Source organism: Petaurus breviceps, unplaced genomic scaffold (genome assembly GCF_028583685.1).
Source record: "Petaurus breviceps papuanus isolate PSGF00001 unplaced genomic scaffold, PetGlider_PUasm1.0 90723, whole genome shotgun sequence".
Classification (NCBI taxonomy): Eukaryota; Metazoa; Chordata; class Mammalia; order Diprotodontia; family Petauridae; genus Petaurus; species Petaurus breviceps.
The window spans coordinates 2,373,125-2,392,960 of record NW_027187323.1 but is presented as its reverse complement, the minus strand read 5'-3'; the positions used below and the strand labels follow the sequence as shown (position 1 = coordinate 2,392,960).

General features: G+C 40.5%; 1 protein-coding gene across 11 annotated transcripts in view; it reads left to right on the top strand.

Moving 5' to 3' along the window:
* Positions 1–19,836, top strand: part of LYPD6B (LY6/PLAUR domain containing 6B) — a 242,919-nt gene that overhangs the window by 8,856 nt on the left and 214,227 nt on the right. Inside the window, exons 2-3 of one of the 11 annotated variants that reach the window (XM_069066718.1) lie at positions 4,413–4,501; positions 5,988–6,075. The exons of the other annotated variants lie outside the window; for them this stretch is intronic. The gene's annotated coding sequence lies outside the window, so the exon portion shown is untranslated. The remainder of the gene's footprint in view (positions 1–4,412; positions 4,502–5,987; positions 6,076–19,836) is intronic. 11 annotated transcript variants of the gene reach the window in all.

Here is a 19,836-nt window from a genome sequence, read left to right as displayed (position 1 = left end):
ATTTGGGACCTTTCCTCTTTTTTTCTTTCTTAAACCTCCTTGTAGTAAATGCCTAGTGAGATCTGAGTCGAAGAATATAGACATTTTAGTCACTTTTACTACAATTCCAAATTGCTTTCTAGAACAGTTTTATCAATTCATAGCTCCATGAAGAATTTGTTAATTTACCTGCCTGATAGTGTTGGTAAAGGAACTGGCTACTCTTTTGCATTTATCCTCACTTTCCTATCCATGATTTTCATCTTTTCTTTTTGTTCTTTTATATTTAATGTCCTGTCCATGAGCTCCATATGTATCCAAGATACATTCATTAATGACTGTGTTTGACCATTTGAGAATTTCTAAGATATTACCTCTCTGAATTCAACCTAGAATTCTCTAGCTACAAGTCATCATATCTATCACTAGGAATAACTTGGGTGCCTGACATCCAAGGGGAACTTTACGTTGAGAGGTGGAGATATGGAAAGGAGAAATAATCCCAGTGGCCACTGTGGGCTCTGGAACTATTTCCTTCTGCCTGTTGAGCATTTGAGGGATACAGAGAATAGTCACTGACTTAATTGTGAGATGACACAGCCTCATATATTGGGAATGACATTGAATTTGGAGTCAGAGACCTGGGTCTGAGTTCTAGCTCTTCCACTTAACTAGCTGTGTGACTGGGTAATTTATCCCACCTCTTTGGACCTCAGTTTCTTCATCTGTAAAAATGGCTGGATTGGAATAGATGAACTCTAAGCTCCTCAACAGTTTTAAATGCTAACAGACTTTTCCTTATACCTTCCCTCCCAGTGGGTTTTTAGGAAGAGGTTCTCTGTGTAATATGTTGATTACAGGGAATCTAGAGGATGCGTATTTAGGCTATTGCACAGTAACTTGAGTTCTTTTTTAAAATTAAATTTTTTTTTTTGCATTTTGGAGGGGGGGAAGGCAGGGTGATTGGGGTGAAGTGACTTGCCCAAGGTCACATGGCTAGTAAGTGTTAAGTGTCTGAAGCGGCATTTGAACTCAGGACTTCCTGACTCCAGGGCCGGTGCTGTATTCACTGTGCCACCTAGCCACCCAGTAACTTTAAGTTCTAAGGAGAATTCTAATTCCAAGTAAAGGTGTAGGAAGAAGTGGAGATGGGTGGGGGAGGAGAGAGAGAGAGAGAAAGAGAGAGAGAGAGAGAGAGAGAGAGAGAGAGAGAGAGAGAGAGAGAGAGAGAAGAAGAAGAAGAAGAAGAAGAAGAAGAAGAAGAAGAAGAAGAAGAAGAAGAAGAAGAAGAAGAAGAAGAAGAAGAAGAAATGGATAAGGAGATCTTAAAGCATTTATTTTGAAATAGACAGTATTCAGTTAAAAAAACTTAAGTTTCTCTGACTTGCAAATTGCATATTCTTTTCTTAAAATGCATCTTTCCTTACATCTTGTGCAATTAAACCTCTCTTTTAAGCTTCCGTATTAAGGGGAACATCTTAGGACAAGAAATAAAAATGTGCAGATGAAATATTTGGGGAAATTCAAGACTCTCTCTTTCCCTCCCCCTCTCCCTGCCCCCTCTTTCCCCTTCACTCTCTCCCTTCCTCCCTTTCTTCCTCCCTCTTTCTCTCTCCCTTTCCCTCCTTCTCTTTCTCTGTCTTTGTGTTTCTGACTCCCTCCCAGCCTCCATTTCTGTCTGTCTGTCTCTGTTTGTCTTTTTCTCCACGTTTCATTCCTAGAAAAGTTCAGTAAGTTTACTGTCAAGGAGAGAGACAGACCCAGGACTTTGTTAGTGGCAAGTATATTATTCAAGAGAGAAAGGAAAGGATTCCTAAGAAGGGAACAGATCAGTGATAACTTGACACAGAGTAGAAAAGGCTGATTTAACCAAGAGCAAGCAAACCTCTCCCAAGAGAGGCTGAGCTCTCACAATCCAGCCACCAGCTGACAGGCAGTTATTATTACCTTAACCTCAGTGACACACCATTAAGGGTTCAGTACTCAAGCAGATTCAGACAACTGTCAGCAAGCACATATTCAACAAGCAGGTATCCCCTGCCAAGAAAGGGAAATGAATAGGAGCTACCAACACAAGAGAGGATTGGGACAGTCTTGGTAAAAGTGCCCCTCCCTGGGGGAAGAAGGTCGCTTACTATAAGACCCTTCCTCCACCTCCTTTCTAAAGTGAGAAGATTGAAGATGGAGTCTACCCTTTGCTTTTGAAGTTGAATTAATTGCTGAATTAATGATCACCAAAAAGAATCATTTAGAAGGTAGGTATATGAAAATCATAGGATCAGATTTAGAATTGGGAGGAACCTTACAGGTCATCAAATCCAACTCCTTCCTTTTATAGAGGGAGAACTCAGCTTCAGGAAGATCAAACATTGCCCAGCGTCACAAAGGAGGTACTTAAACTCTGAGACTGAGTTTGAATCCAGATCTGATTCCAAATACTGTGATCTTTGTACCAAATGAATGACCTCTGAAAGTCTCTCATCTGACATATCCATTATTATTGGATAGTTAAGATTCTGCCAGGCAGCTGGCAGTGGATAAAGCACTGGGTCTGGAATCAGGAAGGCATGAGTTCAACTCTGGCCTCAGACACTTAGTAGCTGTGTGGCCCGGGACAAGTCACTTAATCCTGTTTGCCTCAGTTTCCTCATCTGTAAAATGAGCTGGAGAAGGAAATGGCAAAGGAAAATCCCAGATGGGGTCACAAAGGTTGGAAATGATTGAAACGACTCAACCACAACCAGGTTCTGCCATTGAAAGCATGGGCTGCTGAACCTGACATTAGAAATATCCAGTTGGGAATATCCAGTTGGCTCTATTACCTTTCACATTTATAGGGAAAGGTCTTAAAATCCCTTCTTGTAGCTTAGTAATTGAAGATTCATATACTATTAGACCTGGAAGGAACACTAGTATTCATTTAGCCTAAACTCCTCATTTTATAGATGATGTATTTGAGGCTCAGAGACAGCCAGTAGTTCTCCATCCCTTCCTCCCCCCCATTCATCCCTCACCCCAGGTGGTGGCAGAGTGGAGCTTAATACCTAGAACTGCTGCTTTCTAGTTACCGTGTTTCCCCGATAATAAGACACTGTCTTATTAATTTTTTGGACAGAAAAACACCAGAGGGCTTATTTTCAAGGGAGGGCTTATTTTAATGAACATTGACAGCAATTTTAATAAACAGGTAAATGTGAACAAAAAAATGTACCTTTATTCAATAATGAATTCAACAAAGAACAGGATGACGCGCTCACTGCTGCAGCTCTGATTGGATGCAGCTTGGAGCGCGGCGTGCGTTTCACGGGGGTGGGGGGGACGGTGCATACAGAGGGTACTGTAATGTAGCGTGTAGCGCAGGGGATCACCTTCACTACAGTAGCAATCTCAATAGGGCTTATTTTCGGGGGAGGGCTTATTTTAGAGGAATCTTACACAGTAAGGGGAGGGCTTATTTTTGGGATAGGTCTTATTATCGGGGAAACACGGTAAGTATTCCTGCCTTTATTCCATATTGGCTCCAACACTGGCCCACAAATATGTTCCAGATTGCCCCAACTTTTGGGGAGTCCTTGTTAGATAGTTCACTGATAGCTATATCCTTCACAACTAACTAGTTCAGCAGGCAGAAAAAGAGAAGTTAATATTTTTCCTAAATCTAAACATTCATCATTAAATTCTCCCTCTTTCCAAACTCTGACCTGCTTTGTATCCACCAGAACTTGGCTACATCTCAAGCTTCCCCACTTTTCTCCTGCACTGTATCCCTTACATCAGGGAAACAAATGAGCCCTGCAGGATTCCTTTTTTCCATTCCTTGTGTGTAGAACCCCCTCTGTACTTGTGCTTGGTTTGAAAATGTTGTTTACCCCTATGTAATGTCATTTTAGGAGACGCCAACATTTGATTGCAGGAAACTGGAAAGGATTTTACAAACAGCATACTGTGCACAAATACAGTGGGCACTTTCCTATTTCCCCTTTGATTGAATTGGCTGCAGTTTCATATGCAGTAAACAGAGCTTTTAAAAAAAACAAACCACTCTCCTTATCTCACCCACTCACACAAAAGGGAGAAATAGATTGTAATAAAAAAAACAAACAAAAGGAAAATAGAACTTTGAATCTAAAAGTTAATTAAATTTGAGGGGCTTGCAGGGACAGTTCACTTTTCCTGTAATAACATGTAAGATCATAAGGTTTGTTTTCTACTTTGTGAACAGAATAATAAAACGTAACCTGATATGATTTCTAATAACAGTAAATAATGGATAATAAAGCTGGCCTATACAAAGACCAGACTGTGTAGAAACTGGTGAGTTACAGACTCATTTGAGTTGAATTATTTTTAGGTTAACATGGATATTTTAAAAAGAAGGTATACATTTGAATACATTTATTGTTTTTATTATTAATTAAATTTTTTTTTACTAGTTTGAGCCTTTTCTGGAAAGAGGGCTTTAAAGTAACCATGGAGGCATGACCTCAGTTCCATCCCACTTCATCTTGTGGAATTTTGACAGGTATGAAATTGACACAGTAGCTGCTTTGCAGAGAAAATTAAATGTAAAATAAAACAACAGAACAGAAAGTATTCCCAGAGCCTTCTGGGTAACTTAGATTTGGAGTTGGATAACATTCCCTTCCCTGTCATGTCCATGTCATAGGCATCTGTTTGGAGGACAATACCATGCAGTCTTTACAGCTGAGGAGTAGTAGGAACTTTAGACAAGTCATATTCAAGATGAACGTGGGGATGGGTGTTACATTACCTGAAGCAGGCACACCAGATGGAGCCAGAGAAGGGAATAAACCCTGAATGATATGCTGAGAGCAAGATTCATTGCCTAGAGGGGGAAATAGAACCCAAACTACAACCTAACATTAATGTATTTCAGAACAAGAAGGGAAGATTGATGATGGATTAGGAATAGAAGCCTGTACATGAGAGAAAATTCTCCATTCATCAAATTAAGGAGTTGGAAGAGATGGTTTTTAAGATCCCTTCCAACTTTGACAATCTGTGATTTTAAATTCTAAGGCCTAGGAAGTTGAAGGAATTGACCAGCATTTCAATTGGTACCCAAAGACTCTGGACAGCCATTTGTTACTGGTTACCACTTCTTTCTGATTGCTCAATTTTGATCAAGAGCTAATTTAGCCAGTTCCTGCCTACGTTGGCAATTGACCTCTGAGGTCAGAGAGGGAAGGCACTAGATTAAGAGGGACTGGGAAAGAAAATGGAATTTTAGTTGGGACTTGTAGCCAGGAAGTCAGTAGGCAGAAATGAGGAGGAAGAACTTTCCAGGCATTGAGGAAAGGCGGAGAAAAATGCCCAGGGCTGAGAGATGGAATGTTTTGTTCAATGAACAGCCAGGAGGCCAATGTTACTGAATAGAAGAGTATGGTGTGGGGGGTAAGATGTAAGAAGACTGAAAGGGTGGAGGCCGGGGCCAGGTTATGAAGGGTTTTGAATGCCAAACAGAGGATTTTATATTTGCCCCTGGAGGCAGCAGGGATTCACTGGAGTTTATTGAGTAAGGAGGTGACACAGTTGGACCTGTGCTTTAGGAAAATCACTTTAGTGACTGAATGGAGGATGTTTTAGAGTGGAAAAAGACTTGAGGCAGGCGGATTCAGCAGCAGGGAATTGCAGTAATCCAAGTGTGAGGTGATCAGGGCCTACACTAGAGTGGTAGCAGGGTCAAAGGACAGAAGGGGGCCTATTAGTAAGATATAAAGTTGAAATCAATAGGCCTTGTCAATAGGTTGGATATGGCGGGGGTGGGAGGGGGGAGTGTAGTGAGAGGTAGTAAAGAATCAAGGATGACCCCTAGGTTTTGAGCCAGAGGGTCTGGGGGGATACTGTTGCCCTCTACAGTAATAAGGAAGGTAGGAGGTGGGGAGAGTATTGGGGGAAAGATAATGAGTTTGGTTTGGGACATGTTGAGTTTAAGATGTCTGCTGGACATGCAGTTTGAGATGTCTGGTTGTTGTCTTTCTTTCCAGAAGAAAACCAAAATGACGTCGCTATGTCAAGGTACAGTGTGTCTGACTGACTGATCAGACCAATATGAGCTCGGAAGGTCTACCACAGGTCAGGCACAAATAGTTCATATGAACGTTTGGGGTGGAGATGTCTCTAGATTTGTGCATCTCATGTTTCTTTTGAGCTACTGCAATTCTGCTTTGCTCATACAGCATAGCATCTTCTTTGATGAGGGCAAGCCATCCTGGGTGGTCCCTTGCTGGCAAAAGGCAGTCTGAGATTAGCAGATAGGTTAGGGCAGGATAGGTAGATATGAAAATCATCAGTATAGACATGGTAATTAAATCTGTGGGAGCTGGTGAGATCCTAAGTAAAGCAGTACAGAGGAGTGGGTCCAGGATAGTACCCTGAGGCACACTTATGGTTTAAGGGCATGTACTGAATGAGGATCCAGCAAAGACAGAGAAGGAGTGGTCAGATGGAAGGGGGAATGAAGAGATAAATAGTGTCAGAGACTTCCTAGAGGTTAAGGACAGTGAGATTTGAGAAAAGGCCGTTGGATTTGGTTTTAAGAGATCACTGATAACTTTGGAGAGAGAAGTTTTGGTGGAATGATGTGGTTGGAAGTCAGATTGTAAGGGATTAAGAAAAGAGCGAGAAAATGGAGGCACCTATTATAGAAACATTTTCAAAGAGTTTAGCCACAAAAGGGAAGAAAAGATATAGGATGATATTGAAGATGGAAGGTCAATGAGGGTTTTTTTTTTAATGATGTGGGAGATGTAGGCATGTTTTTAAATAGAGAGGCAGCTAGTAGATATAGGTTGAAAATAAGTGTTAGAGGGTGATTACAAAGGAGGCAATCTATTGGAGGAGATAGAATGGGATTGTTTGAGCAGGTACAGGGCTTAGCCTTGGCAAAGAAGAAGGCCATCTCATCAGGTGAGACAGAAAGCATATGAGTAATATGAGATGAGGAGGATGGGAGAAGAGGGAACACATAACAAATGGCCCAACTTTATTTCTGTAAAATACCAGGTTCTCAGCTAAGAGGATGGGGGGAGGGAGAACCACTGGATGTTTGTGGAAGGATGTAAAGGTCTGGAAGAACCTCTGTGGAGAGTGGGATAGTGAGGAGATAAGGGAGATATAGGAGAATTTCCAAGCATCAGTGAAGGCCCAGTTAAGGTAGTACCATGTAAATGTGTAGGGGACCGTATCAGAAGAGTTGTGTGATTTTATCCAGCTTCATTCAGTAGCACATATGTAGGAGATGATGGTAATGATCCAAGGCTGAGATTTGGCAGGAAGCAATCAGGAATATAAGGGAACTCAAGAGAAGAGGACAGTGTGGAACTGAATTGACTTACCAAGGAATTAAGATGAAGAAAAGAATGAGGGTGGTTAGTGCAGGGGAAATGTCTTGGGAGAGAATTGAAGGGTCAAGGGATTGGAGGTCATGGTGCCAATGAAAAGTAGGGTTTTGTAAGGGAAGACAAGTTATGATTGGATAAGGGAATTTCACAAATATTGAACATGGAGGCCGTACATTTATGGGAGATGCAAGATCGAGGGCATTTTATGTGTGGCCGAGGGGGAGTGGAGGAGTAGCTCGTGGGAAGTGAGAAAGTTGAGGAACTGAGTAGTCAGGGTGTTTGAGGGAGAATCAGTATTTATCTTAAAGCACCCTAATACAAGGGCAGGAGTAGGGGAGGAGAGAAAATTTGTGGCCTGTGTACCAAATTCGTCGAGGAAGGAAAGACAAGAGCTATCAGGATTTTGATTGGGTGATAGATATGAATAGAATGGACCTCAAAGGAGGAGAAGTTACTGAGTGATGGAGTTAGGAAGAGAGTTTGGAAGTGACAATGTGGACTAAGGTGTATTCTGAATCCCCTCCCTTGACCTGTAGGCCAAGAAGAATGAGTGAAGGTACAGCCAGAAGGTGCCCTGCAAGGCTGTGTCATCCAGGGGAGCCAGGAAAAGATTTAGGATGAAGAGAAGTTTGTTGTCTATGGAACAGGCATTCCAGAGGGCACAATGGATATATATTCCACCTTCCTCATCTCTACTATAAAACCTTATATAACTCATGATAAAAGCAAATCACTACCTAAAGTCACACAGGTATTCAGAATTGAGCTAGGATTTGAACTCAAGCTCCTTTGTCTCTGAATCCAGTGTTCTTTCTATTATACTAGGCCACCTGTTAATTTATGGGTTGTCTGGTGATCCCTCTAGACCCTCCTTCAGAATAAATGTTTTAAAATGCATACAATAAAATGCAAAGGAAACTAATTATATTGAAATACAGTTATCAGATTAAAAAAAAAAGTTCACTGACCTCAGGTTAAGAGCTCCTATTCTAGAGTAAGCTGTCTCATTCTTCATCTTCCCTGTGAGAAAACTAATGCCAAAACAAACCCAGAAATAAACTTCTTGTAAAAATCTACCCCAGGTATATGTCTTAGAAGAAAACTTTTTTTTTGCTTTTTTGAAGTGGTTACTTTTAGAAACCACAATTCAAAACCATATCTGCAGGAACAGACATGCTAAAATCAGAATGGAAGATTGCAGTTTTCTTAAATCCAATATAGAATTGGACAATGAAGAGCCATAGTTATTCAAATGAGAAGGAAAATCATCAAGTTTCCTGCTTTAGGGTATACATTTATGGCAAAATCTGTTGATGTTACTCAACCAGGGAGGGACAGTCAGAGGAAAGCTTATTGTGATGTTTTGCTCCTGCCAAGTGCCAGACCTTGGACGGAGGCACAACATGTTAGAGCTGAAAAGGACCTAAGAAGTGGTCCAGTGCTACCCCCTCTTATTAAAGATTTATTTCATGATTCAATCAACGAGCATTTTTTTAAAGCACCTTCTCTGTCCAAGGCACAGTGTTAGGTGCTGGGAATACACATGAAGACTTTAGATGGTAGGTCCATTTTTGCAGAAACCATCTGTGGAGGAACATCATACTAGTTGCTAAGGAGGCAGGAGGGACAATGTGAAAAACAAAAACAGCCCCTGTCCCCAAGGAGCTTAAGTCAAATGAGAGAAACAAAGCAAAGGTGCCGAAATATGACTCAGTGAAACTGAACGAGTGCCAGTTGGTATAGAAATATGTAGGAAAACTGTATGACGTGTTTCTGTGACATCAGAAAGGAAAAGCAATATGGTGAGAGTGCTGAATTTAAATTTTAGTTCACTTATTAAACAACAGATTATTATACTCTACTCTTTTCCCCCCACCCCATTTTAAAGATTAAGGAGTGAAGTGTATTTGTCTAGGCAGTTGGCATTACACTGCCACCCAAGAAGTGATTCCCCCCTCCCCCCCAAAAATAAGCATGAAGTTCAGATAATGGTTAGTGACTCAACTAACCCACATAACACTACAATTAAATTCTCAAAGTTGTTTTTCTGCACAGAGAGAACTGATTATTTACAGAAGTTAATACCTAACTAGCTAATTCCTGACGGAGGCAGAGATAGCTTAAGAGATTAAGGTTTTGATTTACCCACCATCTTTCAGGGACTGATCTCAAGACCACAGGTTGGTGCCATAGAAAGAGAACTGAGACCTAGGTTTGGACACTCAGTCTGCCATTGATTGGCTTTTTGATCCTGGGCAAATTGCTTAACTTTTCTGAATCTCAGATCCCTCATCTGAAGCTGCTAAGTTGTGACTTGCCTTGATCATGAACTATTGAAGATTTTATAGTAGGGATGAGAAAGTTGGCATATGGATGCATTCTATGGATGTATTCGAAACTTGTGAGTTTCATTTCTTAACATAAGGAGATTTGAGTTTAGGCGACTAGGGGAAACAGTAGACAGAGTTTTGGGCTTGGAATTCAAATCCTTTCTCAAACCCTTACTAATTGTGTGGCCTTGGGCAAGTCACTCATTCTTTTTCAGTTATAGTCTCATCCTCTGTAGAAGGAGGGAGTTGGGATTCAATGGCCTCAGTATCCCCTTCTAGCTCTAAATATGTCTTTCCATAATGTCGTACTTTCTTAGGGAAATAAGTGACTTAGAACTCCAGTGTTGTTTAAAGTCATGTGGATCACTTTAAATTTAGGAAGAGGACTCATGAATTTCAAATGAAGCCAACTGAAGGTGAGCTTTCTGGTAATTCTACTTGTTTCTTTTGAAGATGTAGAGGTGGAAAAGCCCATTTTTGTTGACTAGAATTGAATGATTTATTAGTTTTTTAAATAGCTATAAAAGATATTGTTTCTCATCTGTTTTGTAGGTAGCATTTGGCATTAAAACCTGTTTGAACAAAAGAGGAAACATCACTCAGATCTTGGGCTTTTCAAAACATGTCATCACTTATCTTTAAAGGGAGCCTCAGTGATATGGATGCATTCATTTCTATCTTTATGTGTATCTTTGCAGTACCCATTACTATAGGACTACATTATGTTAGTTAGGCAAACATGTCATTTCATTATCTTGGCTTTTATAAGCAGAGGAAATGGAGCCTCGGTGAAGTATATCCTTGGGGTCACACAGTAAGTTTGTGGCAGGTAAGCATTAGACCCTGTAGCTCCTGAATTCTCCCTGTTAATTAATTAGCCCACTCATCCTGCTGTGTCTGCCATCTGGGAATGGTCACATAGAGAGATAAGGGCAGAGACAGGGCTTGGTGACTGAGCCTCTGGTGGGAATTCTTGTGGCATTTACTGCAGTGCTTAGTTAGCTTTGCTTCTTGCCAGGGCACTCACTCAAGCCAGATGTCGGAGACAGGTGAAAGGAAGCCACCTCAGTGCATGGCTTGTAGTCCTGGTACATTGGGTGGGTGTGTGAATGAGTCATTCTGTGGTGGAGGCGGCCTCTTGGTGAGGGTGGAAGGCTGTATTTGAGTGCTGAATTTACTTCTTCAGCTCCCAGTTCATGCAGTGATGGAAACTAGGGTTTGGAGAGTATGTGACCTTGTGTGAGCATGGCTACTTGAAGGCATTGAATGTTTTGTTTTGTTTTAAAGCTCCTTTAGTGTTTTGTTGGTGCCTGAGTACTTGTTAGGGGAAGCTAGGTGTCACAGCGGAGAGTGCTGGGCCTGGAGTCAGGAAGAATCATCTTCCTGAATTCAAATCCTGCCTCAGCAGCTTACTAGCTGTGTGACCCTGGGCAAATCGCTTAACCCTGTTTGCCTCAGTTTCCTCATCTGCAAAATGAGCTGGAGAAACCACTTTAGTATCTTTGCTAAGAAAATGGGGTCATGAAGAGTCAGATAGGACTGAAAAATGACTGAACAACAAGTGCTTGTTTTTAGTTTGTTTTTTTTTTTGTTTGTTTGTATTTATTTAGTATTTAATTTTTCCCCAGTTACGTGTAAAAACAATTTTTAACAAGTTTTTTTTAAGGGAATAGAATGTGACATTTCATTTGCTGAGGCAGTCTCAGGGTCATTTGCCCAGAAAATTCAGCGAGCATTTATTAAAGTATAAACTCTGTGTAATACACTGTTATCCTCTTTTTTCCATTGGCAGACCCTGACTCCATAAGCCACATGGTAGAGTTGGTAATTTGATGGATTGATGTTACTGACCATTGTGACACTTGAAAATTATTTCTTGAGAAATTCGTATTTTGCATCAACTCATAAAGCATGGGTCTGACCTCTTGATCTAGAGGCTGGGTTGGCTGCCTATTGCCCTTAGAACAAACCTATTTGCATTCTGGCTCTAGGACACTTTTGCAGCCTTTTTTACATATCACTTATTTTGACTTACTCTACTGGCCTTCCTGGGTGATGTTCCTTCTATTTCTGTGCCTCAGCTTTGCCTTTTAGAAACCCTAGTTTTCCTCAGAGCTCCGCTCAAGCACTGCCTCTTACAAGAAGCCTCTCCTGATTTTTCTAATTGCTAATGCCCTCCCCTCAAATTATAGTTACATACTTTGGACATATTTCATATTTGCTCTTGTTGCTGCTCCCCAGTAAAATATACAGTTCTTAGAAGGGAGGAACCGTTTGATGTTTGCTTTTATTTCCCAAGTGCCTAGGACAGTGCCTTAAACATAGTAAGTGTTTAATACAGGCTTGTTGAATGAATATGCCAACCAGAAGCTGGAATCACATTATTTACAGTGGAAGAATATGAAATGTAGGGACCCAAAGATGTCTCCTTTTCCTGCCATAGCAAGGTCTGTAGGTCTCAGAATCCTCATTGCTCCACTTCAAAGCTAGCATCTATAATAGCACATGCATCAGAGCCAAAAGGGGATTTAGGGATCACCTGACCCAGTCCTGTCATTGCCATGAATCCATAACCTCATTCATGAGAGTACTCCATCCATCTGTATGGATTACAACCTATCCATGCCTTCCATTCTGGATCCACCCAAGGGGCCGGAGGCCTTTCTCTGGATCTCTTAATATCTTGTGGGTGCCGGGGCAGCATTTGGATTACTATTAACCATTACTCTCACTCTATGACAGGTCTGCCTCCCCGTCTGATCATGCATTTCTTTTCTTTTTTTTTTTAGATTTTCCTTTTTTCTTTTTGGAGGGGGGAAGATAGGGCTATTGGGGTTAAGTGACTTGCCCAAGGTCACAAGACTAGTTTTGTGTTAAGTGTCTGAGGCCGGATTTGAACTCAGGTCCTCCTGACTCGAGGGCCCATGCTCTATTCACAGCACCACCTAGACTCCCCTGATCATGCATTTCTTATGTAATCACGTTTATGCCTCTTCTTCCTCAAAAGTTAACTCATCATTACATCTATCTTGGACAGACAGTGCTAGTGCCATTTCTCTGTTGATTATTCCCATTTCTTCCTCTGTATCTCCTGTTGGTACATAGTAGTTTACACTCTGGGTCCTCCATTAGAATGTGAACTCCTTGATAACAGGGACTCTTTTTTTTGTCTTCCTTTTTATATTCAACACTTATCACAGTGCTTGGCACATAGTAGCAAATAAATGCTTGTTTACTGACTGACTGACTGACTGACTGACTGAAGATAGGTCATGAGCTGGGTCCAGATTTGAACTAGAAGAAAGATGAGTGTTATGAATTTCATTTGGGAAATAGTGCAGAAATGGCAGTGATTCCAAACTACTTTCTGAAACAAAGCCCCATTAAACAAATCTGTGTTATCCTAGTAATGGAAAGTGATTGTACATCATGGAATATCATAGTCTGCGAAGAATCAAAACTGTGAGTGTCCCAAAAGTAGAGCTTCAACTAGGGTGGAGTGGCTAGGGCTTTGTCCAAGACTGCCCCAAACTCCTGTAGTTCTTTAGCAGAAGAAACAACATAGTTCAGCACCTGCTTATCAAGAAGCTTTGGTTAAAAGAAGGTGCATGATGTTTGCTCCCTCTCCTTCACTTCATCCATGGCCTCCGTGGCTTCAAAAATTGATTTGAATCGTTTTGTTCCATTTGCCCTGGATATGGTTTGTGCCGCTTTCCTCATGGGGAAATATTTGATTAGAGCTCTGCCCAAAAGAATTGGAGAGATGTATGGTAAGCATAAATCAGCCACAGCATATCACCAATGACAATGACCTAAAAAGGTATTAATAGACATTAAATGGCTAGAGAAGACTGAGTTAGCATCTTTGGACTTACAGTCAGCTTCCATGATAGACGTAGGATGATTACTTAAAACTAGAAATTTGGAGTTAGAAGGGTCCTCAGAAATCATCTCATTCACCTTTTTTCCTCTCTACCCCCATTTTGCAGAGGAGAAAACTGAGATGCAGGGAGGTGCATCGGCTTGTTCTTGTTAGTTTGTGACAGATGTGACTTCCTAGTCATGTGTGTTGTTTGGGAAGTGTTTCATTAAGAAAGGCACCTCTGAGAGATTCAGTAGTAGCTTCTCCTCAATTTTCTTCATAATGCAACTCCTTAATCTTCACTTTGCTTCTTTGCCTTCCTAGGAAAGCCTTCGTGTTTATGTTGCTTTTTGTCTCCGGGTCGTTACTTACATTTCCCTGCATTTCAAGTGATTGGTTTTAGACCTACCTTTAATATTTTGCATCTCAAACAAAGTTAATTTGCCTCTAAAGTCAAGATGCTTTATTTCCCTAAATTAATGAAGAGATTTGCCGGTGGAGAGTATTGTATTTTACATTTGCATCTTTTCTAACCAGAAACTCTACAGAGTTGTTAGAATGCTGTTAGAATGATTTTCTTTTTTTAAGGTACCCAGTTACCTTCTTAGCTTTATTTCAGAGGATGTATTTTGAGGAGTTTGAGTAAAGAGATATTTAGTAAGGTCTAATTTAAGATTGCTCTCAGCTCCAAAATGTGAAGGAAAGCCTTGAACAACTTTCTGAGAAGGAGAAGCATCAATTCATAGAAGTTTGGGGAAGAGGAAGGCCTGTGATTGTTATTCATTGATGAGATTGCCCAATATTTTTCTATATGCCTGAAGAAGTCCAAGCTTTTCTTTGATAGTGTTTCATCTTGCCTCTGTAGGATCACTTAAGGGACTGTGTCTAAAAGGCTGTTCTATGTATAAAACAGATATGAAATACTTATACTGATAGGAATATGCCACTTTTGCTCCCCTCCTCCCCCTCTCACTCCTCTCTATTCTCCTCCTCCTCCCACATATGCCTTGGATAAGTCCTCTTGATCCCCTTCTGGACATTCATTCTGAATTTTTATCACTTTTGGGAGAGATTCCTAGCTTTTGGTGTTTTTTTAAGTTTTTTTTTTAACCTCTTGACTACTAGAACATAGATCCATGGCTTCTTGTGAACCTTCAGGACACTTTCTTGGCCTCCTGCCCCCTTAGGGGCAGATTTTAGACTTTCTCTGCATCTTCTTGGCTCCCATTTGTTTTAGTGACAGACTCTTGGCTCTCTTGTCCATTCCTTGGGCACCTTCTTGGCTTCCTGTCCACATGGGGACAATTCTCTTGACCTTCTGCCCTCCATGCATAAGTCCTCTTCAGTCAGCTCACTTGAGCTCTGTGGTAACCACCCTGCATATATTTTCAGCAACTCATAGAGCAAAACCTTTATTAACTCAAATCACCTGATAAGATAAAAACAATCAGGTTAAACAAGATGAGAGAGATATAGCATAAAGAAGAATTTACAGTGTGGTGATAGCCTTAGTGACAAGAAGGTAAAAGCCTAGACTCCTGTCTATGCCCACCTTCTGCCCATATGAGCATTGTTATTCTATATCGTTATCAGTCTTATTCCCAAGCACCCTCTTCCCTCTGGAGTACTAACTGTCTCTGTTCCTAAAGGTTCTGCCCTTATTGACATTCCCTGGAAGAAATACCCAGGGGAGGCAGGGTAGGGATGGGGTCAACAAGTAAACAAATATTTCTTCAATCCCTACTATGTTCCAGGCACTGTGCCAAGCTCTGATGATTCAAAGGAAGGCAAAAACAGCCCCAGTCCTCATGAAGCTCATGATCTTAAAGGGGAAACAACATGCAAACAACTCAGTACAAAAAAAGACACATACAGGGTAAATGAGATAATCAACAGAGGGAAGGGTCTGGCATTGAGAGGTACTTGGAAAGGCTTCTTGAAGAAGATAGGATTTTAGCTGAGACTTGGAGGAAGGAGGAAGAAAGAAGGCAGATAGGGGTTGCTTGGCTTAATTCTTATCATTTAATAATAATTCTTGTCATTGACTAATCCTTTTAAACTTCACCCAAATCTTCAGGCCCTGAAATTCAGGTAAGGTTTCTCCCTGTTCTATAAACCCAGCCTCCCTATTCCATTTCCTCCTCCTCCATCACCATCATCATCATCATCATCGTCATTACTATTGACATTGTTTTGTTCTTAGGAGCAAATTGGCTGGGTACAAGATAATGGACTCAACTCCTGAAGCTTCTTCTATCTGCTGTATCTTTGTATCGACATAATCTATAGGGAATAAGAATTGTACATGGAGTGAAATATTCCTAGTTGTGGTCACAGTATCAGCTCAGAAGTACTTTGTCTAGAAAGTCTTAGGGATAGAACATCAGTAATAGAAAGGACTTTGGAGATCATCTAACCCAGCTAGGCAGAATAGGAAGTAGAGTACTGGGCCTGGAATAGTATGAAAGAACTGGCACTCAAATCCAGCCTTGGACACTTACTTGACATATAATTCTGGACAAATCATCTATCCTTCATATCAATTTTCTCAACTATAAAATTGTGATTAAAAATGGCACCCACCTCCCAGGATTGTTGTGAAGCTCAAATGAGAGATTATTTGTAGAATACCGCCAGATGTTTATTAAGGATTCTTATTTTTACATGGTGTGGAAACAAACAGTGCCACTAGTATGACTGGTGGCCTGGGACACAGAGTCCTGATCTGGTAAAATTCTTCTTCTTGGAGAACAGGTCAAATATCCTCAAAGCCCAAACTTCAGGATGAAAACTTCCTCCCTGCATGCCACCACCCCACCATGCAGATCAAACTGATTTCAGGTCAGTCTAGTGCAAGTCTTTGTGAGTGTTGATCTAAGTGCCTTGTAATCTGCAAAAGTGTTTATGTTGTGTGGTGTAGGACTTTAAAGGGACTGGCAGATACTAGATAATAAAATAACCATCCCTAAACCTTGTCATACTCAAGATCTTAGATGATAACCTGTGACTTAAACTGAGAAACTAGTTAGGCAAGAATGATGTATGAGGCATAATCTGAATTTGTGCATGACCTACAGTATGACATTTAAATTATTCATCTTTAATTAAAGTGTCACAACATTTTTTTGTTGTTGCTATGTTTCTTTGGCAAATTATATCATGCTGATCTCATATAGTGCATCAGGATGATATTATAATGTGGTTTAACAATAATCCTCACCATTAAATCATAAATTGCACATGGTACAATGTAGGATCCCTCAGTGTAGACATTCAAAGAGAAGTCTAAACCATCAGCTTAAAACATTTTCAGTTTTAGGAATAAGGGCCCTCGATTTTCCCCATTTAAATTCCTGGTGTTGTCATGGAAGTTGTGTGTGTGTGTGTGTGTGTGTGTGTGTGTGTGTGTGTGGTTGTCTTGAAAGATGGTTGTACAAGTTATTGGGAAATTAGCCATCAAGCATTTCTGAGCAAACAAAAAGGGCAAAATGAAAGTTTGTTTGCTTCCATTATGGGCAAAAATACTTTGAGGAGGAGTCCTTTTGTCTTTCAAACACTAGTTGACTTACCTCAAAATTGGCATCACCCATTCAATCTTTTCAGTCGATGCTAAACTGACTTTGTAGAGCAGTCTTTGATTTTGAAGGGAGTTGTTTGGCAGACTTCATGGTTGGTAACAATAGGAAATAAGCTTTTGTCTGTAGCGTGTAGGAAGATGTACATTCAGAAAAACCAGCTAAGTACCTCTTTCTGCACATTTCTACTATTTCCTGTACTTCCCAGAAGTCAACAGGTGGTAACAGAAGCAGCTTGATTGATTTCTGGGAGGGCAGACTCTGTGCATATTTGACTTGATATAGGTAAATGGAATCTTTGGCACCGAAATTCCATTATCTTTTGTCCAAGGATAAGAGGTGTGTGACTTGCTTATCACTTAATCCTACAAATGGCATTAGCAACCCAGATTTTGAAGGGAATCTGATGAGTTGGGTTGGTGTGTTGTTTTGTGAATATATGTGATAAAAATGGGGGGGATTTAAATCCTCAACTTTGCAGAGTTGGCACTGGATTTTGCTGAGCCAATGTCAGTACCTAATTAACTGTGCAAACATTCGACCCAAGATAAGATTATAACTGTTGCCTCTGGAAAAATTCTTTGAGCCAATATTTGTTTTACCTATTTTTTTTTTTTTGGTATTATCAAAGTGCTGTTCAGCTATGGCACAGATCCTATTATGAATGTCCAATTTTAGGGATTTATTTTGTTTGAACAATAGGTCCACCCTGGAGGGAGAAAGAGGTTATCATAATAGTTCTTCCAAGATGTGGTTAGTGAAGAGTATTTCTTTTGATTTTCTTCATAAATTGTTTTTTAAAAGTTTAAATCCTTTTGCTTCTCTCTGTCAACAAGTTTGTGTTCATTACCTGCTTCACTCTCAGCACTATGGTAGATACTATAGAGGAAGCAAAAGATGTGTAGGGAATGGTTTTTGTCCTCACAGGAGTTGCTGGGGATAGTTTAACTAGGGTAATAATAAATGGGAAACAATAAAGACAAGACAGTATGTAATTGAGTGTGCAGCTAGAGAATATAGACTGTTATAGGATTTCAGAGAGAGAAATAGAAAAGCATTTATTAGGTACCAGCTATGTGCTAGGCATCATGTTTGATGCTTGAAATACAAAGACAAAAGTGAGACAGAGGTGGCCAGGTAGCACAGCGAGTAAGAGCACCGGCTCCAGTGTTGAGAAGACCTGGAGATCAAATCCTGGGCTCAGACACTTAGCACCCACCCAGAAACACCTGGCCGTGTAACCTTGAGCAAGTTACTTAACCCCACTTGCTTAGGGGCAGCCAGGTGGCTCAGCGAGTAACAGCACCGGCTCCAGTGTCGGGATGACCTGGATTGAATCCCAGGCTCAGATACTCAGCACCACACCCAGAAATAACTGGTCTTGTATCCTTGAGCAAGTTACTTAACCCTGATTGCTTTAAAAAAAAGTGAGACAGTCTTGTCTTCAAGGAGCTTACATTAGAATGGAGAAAACTATACAAACTCTTTCTCTCTCTCTCTCTCTCTCTCTCTCTCTCTCTCTCTCTCTCTCTCTCTCTCACACACACACACATACACACACACACACACGCACACATGAGTAGTGAGCAAGGAAGGGAGTTTTTGTTTGGTAGACACAGGAATGGTAAATAGATGGAGGAGACAATATACAAACACACACATGTACATATGGGAGTTGGCCAAGAAAGGGAGATATTGTCTGGTAGAGACAGCAATGGTAAATCGAACCAGAGTGCAGTCCATTGTTACACTTTTTCTTGAAGTAATGGTAGTGTTGATTTGATTATTGTGTAAAAAGGGGATGAGAGATACATGGGCAGCAGTGGCAAATTGTATATATGTAGATTATGTCTGTATTCATATATGGATTTAAATCATGATCTGATATTGTACTTTAGGTAAATTGGTAACCACTCACTAACCAAACAACCTCAGCCTTGGGGGAAACTTCAAGCTGAGTGGGTTAACTCACTTAGAGATGGAGATGTGGTCTCTGGTCCAGACAGGGCAGTCCCAGGTGGGAAGAAAATATAGTGGCAAGGTAGATGGCAAAATAAGTGAGTCCTAGCTTTGTCAGAGGTATCTTTATAGAAGTGACATTTAGGTTGTGTACTAAGGGATCATAAAATTATAGGACTGCAGATTTGGAACCGGAAATAATCCTTCGAGATGATCATGCTAATTTAGCCCTCTCATTTTACAGATGAAGACACAGGGAAGTGAAATGATTTGTCCATCATCACACAGGTGGTTAGTGACCAAGTGTTTTGACTCTAAATTCAGTGTTCTTTCTACTATATGAAATTGTATCTGATAAATAGACTTGGAGAGAAGGCAGAGATAAACATTTTAGGTGACAGGAAAAAAAATGAGTGAATAAATGTGTTTGAACCTGAGTTCAGGTCTGATTTCAGGCATTTGACTAGCTGTGTGACACTGAGTAAGTCATTTACCGTCTGATTGCCTCAGTTTTCTCATCTGTAAAATGGGCATAGTAATACAGCCTACCTCCTAGGATTGTTGTGAGGATGAAATAAAATAATATTTTTAAAGTGCTTTGCAAACTTCAACATTCCACATAAATGTTAGTAATGATGATGATGATGGTGGTGGTGATGAAACACCTTGTTTTTTGAAGATTCAAAATTATGGGTGACCCAAAAGACAATGCAGAGGCACATTGTGGGTGTACGGTAAGTATTATATTGCCAATGATGATTTGTCCA